Raw genomic sequence first — 6400 nt, 5'->3', positions numbered from 1 at the left:
CAGACACCCCTCCATACTGACACTCCAGACTACAAGAACAAACTTCAACCATTAGTTTTAAGATATATTTCTTATTAAAGGGGAATGGGTAAGATTAGACAGTAAGATTAGAACTAACAGTTCTCGCAATAATAGTTAAAAAAAATAGATAATGAAAAGGGAATATGTTGAATTACTACTTTCTGAACCGAGATATCGACGATAAAATAACCATGTAGCCTCGATTGCCAATACTACCGTTGTTACGATAATAAACAAAGTCTCGATTATCCATTTTTACGGTAAATCATCAACAGCAAAACGTATTTAAATTGACTTAATAACGGAGCCATTCGATGTCACCGAGAGTTGATTATGGTCCTGGTAAGTTAATTAATGTCCAATTAATAATTTATATAACATTTAAGGCCCAAAGAAAGACCTGAAATAGGCAGATTTAGCTCTTGAATAATGCCTGTTTAAATATTTAAGCTCGTAGATAAGTTATTGCATGCTATCACCATTGAGCGATATTGTCAAAGTTCGCAGCAGGTTACTGGGAATGGTTGAAAGTCCTTTACTGATAAAATATGTTGTGTAGATTACAAAGAATTTGTTAAAGTGAAAGTAGATATTCCGTGGTATATTCTGAAAATACGACATGTCGACAGAACTTGGATTACACAATTTACGGGTTTTAGATCAGTTAGAAGAGGGGGATATTGTGGAATTTCAGAAATGGTGGTTTTCTTCCCATTATGGTGTTTATGTTGGTACGTAGTCAAAAGAACATTAGTAACTTGATGATGCCAGGTTTCTAGCTCTAATGCCCTTTGTAATGAAGAAAGCTCTTTGAAGCCGACAAGATCAAGTCGAAACCGACAAAGGGTGAGAGAGACGAGACCCAGTACGTGCATGTGTATACCTTTCCAAAACGCGTACGTTCATGGACATAATTATATGGCCATGGCTAATGTAGCTGGATGACGGGATTGCTAATAGGCGTTTATTTCTTGATCTGTTTAATTCGTTGCCGATGTTTATAATTTCAGGTCATTCAGACATCGTTCATGTAAGGCCCTTGTCCCACGGAGAACCACTCTTCGATATTGCCCCGTCATGCTTTGGTATTGCGAAAAAAGAAAACTTTTGGATTGTCGCCGGAACATCAAAAGCTTATAAACAAAACAGTGATGGTGAAAAACTAAGGTAAAACGCCCATTGTATAGTTGTGGGTCGGTGAATATGACGTAAGCTCTCTAAGCTGGAGGTCACTAGTTCAATTCCGGAATTAGCCTAGAAAGTCCCTAGGGACTTCTAAACTGGTTTCCCTCTGTCAGTGTTGCAGAGCGGGGGGGGGGGGAGGCTGGCAAGGAAAATGCGTCTAATTCCATGTACATTTTGACGTGCATGTAAAAGAACCCTTGGCAGTTGGAATTCGATAAAAAGTAGGCGTCGCTATTTGAAAAGGCAAATTTCTCCATAGCACGCGCATATTCCTTTGCTCAGTTAATGCGGAGATGTGGGAAACTATATAATCCCCATTTCATTTCAATGTATTGGACATTTACCATCCTATTCAGTAAGGCGTTTACTTTTTCTCTCGATATGACAGCAAGTATTATGCTATTCCCATAATTTACTTGGCTATTTACTTTACAGACCGTTGGATAGTCAGACAGTTGTGGAAAGGGCAATGTCAGCAATTGATTCGGGATTCGATTACCGCCTCCACAATAAACAATTTACTAATTGGTGTCGTTATGGAACGGCTGTAGGCTCTCAGGTGGGTCAATTGCAACATTCAATTGGATTTCAAAATAAGAGTATGGCAAAATGGCCTTCATATCATATCAAACCTCCTGTCCTGTTATTTCCTCCATCAAATTCTTAGTCGCAAAAGTCCAAACCATTGAGTTTTTTTCGTCTTCTTTTTTTTCAGTTTGAATCTGCTGGTTTTATAGCAGAAGCTATAGCTAACATTGGATACTATATTGATACCAATTTCCTTGGACCTCGATAATTGTTTTTATTTTGTTTTTACCGACATAATAAAATCTTGATGTAAATTATATTATTTTAAATAAAATTATTCCTTTACTTTTGTATAATAAACGATCATTCGTGTAGGTCAAATCCAAAAAAATTGTATCATATTATTTGGACCAGGAACTGGACCCCAAACGATAGTCACCTCTAATTCATCTTGGTCAAGGGGGCGACGCTCTTCGAAAAAAGTCCAAGGTTCCGTCAATTCAAGTACAATCTGCAATGTTAAAGGAATAAATAACATCATAACAAATTAGTAGCCTGCTGTATCATGACGTAACTGGTATTCCCGTAGTTTGGCTCGACAGTTTTGAGCTTTCAGTTGGTTGATGGACACCAACCACGGGTTTTCTCATATGTTTAACATTTACAGATCATTTAGGACAGTAACGCGTACATTTAGATCACGCTAGGTTAATTAGAATCAGATTCATGCCGTAGTAAACTAAATAAAAAATGCTCCGAGAAGAAGAAGCCGTGAAACACCAGCAAGGACTACTTTGGATTCAGATAAATCATGTCAGCCTTCAAACGTCTGAATTAGTCTCCTCTCATCCATTCAATCTTACCCGTACAAAATTGTATATACGGACTGGTGCCGCATATCGGTCCCTATTTATATGTTTATATTAAGGAGTTTAACTCGAATATAAAACATTATTGATGATTGTTTTGTTTTTGTGTTTGATTACAGTATCTATTTTTTTTAAAAAAAGAGCACATTTGTCGACAAATTATTACAGATAACATTAAGTATGTTATCACCATTGAGCGATATCATAAGAATTTGGAACTTTGATAAAATAAATTACAAAGAATTGGCTAAAGTGAAAGTAGATATTAGGTGGTCCGTTCGTTTGAAAGGGTGTCAACTCTGTATTTGAATTAGTATATTCTGAAAATACGACATGTCGACAGAACTTGGATTACACAATATACGGGTTTTAGACCAATTAGAAGAAGGGGATATTGTGAAATTCGAGAGAGGGTTGTTTTCACATTATGGTGTTTATGTTGGTAAGTTGTAAAAGGGACTATGTAACTTGATATGGTACTGCCTTAAAGGTGGTCATCGCCAACTTCGTGATAATATCAAAAGATTGGTTAGTATCATATACTTTTTGAGATTTCATGAGATGAAATTGAAATAGGTCTAGAAATTATTTAAGACAGCACAAATTGAATTTTATGAAGTACTGCCTGGGCATGGGCGTAAAGGCATGTAAAGCCCCACATCCCCATCCCGCAGGTATTTATTTGGGGATCTGAAGCACTAAGATTGTCTCCCCCGGCGCGAGAAAACTTTTGAATTTCGGCAAACAATAGTGGAGTTTGGGATGTGTTTTGTGTGACAAGTGTAACATTTACTTATACTTTCCATCACTCAAATAGTATTCATCGGTTTTGCATAGCTGCTTCTTTATCCATTTTCACATAGCAATGGGGCATATTTCTCAGCAGTGGGGGCATTTGCCACACTACTTACTGAAATGCCATTTCCCAACTTCTGCTAGCTTATCTGTCGGCCTATAGTGCCTTATTCCCGACTCATCACATTGACGCCCCGTATGTCATTAAGCATTAAGCGTTAGCTTCTGGAACCAATCAGAGGCGGATCCAGGGGGGGGGGGGGCGCCTCTCGCCCTAATTTTCGACAGTGCCCTTTTTTACTGCTGAAAATGCCTTTTCTCAGACCCAAATATGTCCGTTCCCAATCCGTTGCAGGGATCCCAATAAATGACTCAAACCATCGACTCAAACACACCAGTCTGGTCTAATTAATGCTTCCACTTTCAAACGAATTCTTGTTGTTTAGCTGACGGTGCCCTAATCCTATAGAGTGACTATAGACAGACATCAATGATAGCATCTTGTGGAATCGGCGGCGTATACACTCATGCCCATCACCGACGCGCATGAATGCAACTTGATGTAGCATTGTTTCATGTGTGGACAGTACACAGTACAAGTTACAAGGCTTAAATAGTGAAGTGTCTAGGGAATAGATTCGTCTTTTTTCCCATCATAATGCCTCGATTCGCATGTTGAACTGGCTTTTTTGCTCGATTTTCAGGCTCTTTTTCAACGATTTCCGAACGTTTACTTAGACGAAATTATCAGCCAAATAGCTTTTGGAATGGCTACAGATGCAAGGAAATGACGGATAATTTTCTTGTCCCCCCCCCCTTCTCAGCGGCGTGCCCCGTCTCCGCGGTCAGTGCCCTCATTTTTCGGCGCCCCCCCCCCCCTTTTTAAAATTCCTAGATCCGCCCCTGCCAATCTCATCATCTTAATATACTCAATGGACTGAAAGTAATACGCCTTGTACGAATTTGAGATACATAATAAAGGCACGTTTTAATTACCGATACATTTTGGAGATTTCTGCATTAAAATTGACACGTTAAATTGTTTGGGGCGAGTACTTTACGCAATGGACGCTACGCACATGCCGATGGTTATCCGATTGGGGGATTTTTTTTATTGATATTTTTGCCTGTTTATAATTTTAGGTAAAACAGATATAGTTCATCTAACGGGGGAGTCGCAAAATGAACTATTCGGTACTGCACAGGGCATGACTTCTGTTAAAATAGAGAATTTCTGGAACGTAGCAAATAAATCAAAGGCTTCTAAACACAACAAAGATGGTGGGAACTTCAGGTAAAACGTTGATTTGTGTTATAAATGTGTAGATCTTCACGACATTTTTGAGAAAGTTTATATAGTTTATATTTTGATTTCAACAATTTGTTTGGGCGCATTTGTTTGAAGCAGTGCATGGGGTAAAATGGAGTTTAACGTCATACTTTTCTGCTCCATCCGGGCTACTCCAGACGCAACTTAATTTACATTTTGCCCTGGCAGCGGCGCAACGGATTACTTTTATTTCCAATTCCAACGTTGAAGGCTTCTTTTACGTGCAGACTAATGTTTGTTTCATACCATCCGAATGACTAGACACCGTTCCTTGTCAGGCCTTGGCCATTCCGCCCTGTGCCACCGACAAGGGAAAACCATGCCGGAATATCTCGAGGTGTTTTCTCGGCCAACACCGAGATCAAACCAGGGATCTCCAAGTTAGCAAGTCAGTGCCTTTACTCACTAATAAATACACCAGAAACTAATTTATTTTACAGACCATTGGATAGAAAGACAATTGTGAACAGGGCGATGTCAAGGCTTGGTTATAATACTGATTACCACGTCATCTTTAAAAACTGTGAACATTTTGCAAATTGGTGTCGTTATGACATCGAGGACAGTTTCCAGGTTAGTCAACCACAACTTTCATATTCTTATTCTTAGGATATTCTTATCCTTCAGTCTAATTGGGTCTTGTCTGAAGTTGGGGTACAATATTTTAAAACTGTGCCGACATTTAGCTGTTTTAAAGTTTTTATTTTTCGTTATTTACTCCACTACATTCACACTGCAGTCAGAATGGAAAAGGCAAAAAAAAAAAAAAAAAAATAACACCTACTTCCATTAAGTTGTCCATAATCAGATTATTTAAATCTTTAAATAACCATTATAACTAATTGGATATCTTTGATATATTTTGTGAGTGATCCATGTGTCATTTTTATGTTCTCTTCACAAAGTTCCCAGCGAATACCATTGTTTTTCTTCTTTATTGATTAATATGTTTTTCCAGGCCAATATGGTATTGGGTACTCTAGCAGCAGTTGGATTTTACATTGGTGCCAAATTTCTTGGTCTTCGATAATTGTATCGGAGGAAGTATTAATATGTAACGGTAAAAAAAACAATGAATAAATAAATAGCCGGAATTTACTTGCCTTGATAACATCCAAACTTATAATACTGCGTAAGATGTAAAATCTGTGTGTCTATGAAATATTAATAATTTAGCTTATTAAAAATGTGTATTTGTATAACGTCATATGGCATAAATAAGAAATTCATTCTAATCATATTAATTTTTGTCAAGAATTCAAAGGGACATTCTGTTCTGGGTATGTGATTGGGTGAATCGAGGGTCACGTGGGTAAATGTAAGCGCGGAGTCAATAAATTTAATTGCATATTAAACGTTCTAAGATGTTTAGCTTTCATTTATGTATGCTTAACAATTCCTTGATTTGATTTTATCTGAATAAATAAAGAGCGCATGATAGTTGGGTTTGGGTTGTCTTTTTTGATCAAATATATTAGCAAATTATCTCCTTGCTTTGTGTATGGGAAGCCATGGTGGCTCAGTCTTAAGACGCAAGCTCCGTAACCAGGTCTCGGGTTCGCTCTCGGTGTTGGCCGAGAAAGTTCCTCGGGATTTTACGGCGTGGTTTCCACTTGCCAGGGTTGTGGACGGATCAGCGTCTGGCAATTGGTAAATCTTCTTGTCATTCAGG

General features: G+C 38.1%; 2 long non-coding RNA genes across 2 annotated transcripts; both read left to right on the top strand.

The window, feature by feature from the left end:
* The first annotated feature begins 620 nt into the window (after positions 1-620).
* On the top strand, positions 621-2041 carry LOC126812005 (uncharacterized). The gene is made up of 4 exons (XR_007675802.2): positions 621-752; positions 1032-1188; positions 1642-1765; positions 1922-2041. It is a non-coding gene; the product is annotated as an uncharacterized LOC126812005 (long non-coding RNA).
* An 840-nt stretch (positions 2042-2881) lies between these two features.
* On the top strand, positions 2882-6155 carry LOC126812006 (uncharacterized). Its single transcript, XR_007675803.2, has 4 exons — positions 2882-3045; positions 4542-4692; positions 5169-5301; positions 5687-6155. It is a non-coding gene; the product is annotated as an uncharacterized LOC126812006 (long non-coding RNA).
* The last annotated feature ends 245 nt before the right edge of the window (positions 6156-6400 follow it).

The sequence above is a fragment of the Patella vulgata genome, chromosome 2 (assembly GCF_932274485.2).
Source record: "Patella vulgata chromosome 2, xgPatVulg1.2, whole genome shotgun sequence".
Classification (NCBI taxonomy): Eukaryota; Metazoa; Mollusca; class Gastropoda; family Patellidae; genus Patella; species Patella vulgata.
This window is presented reverse-complemented; position numbering and strand designations above follow the sequence as displayed.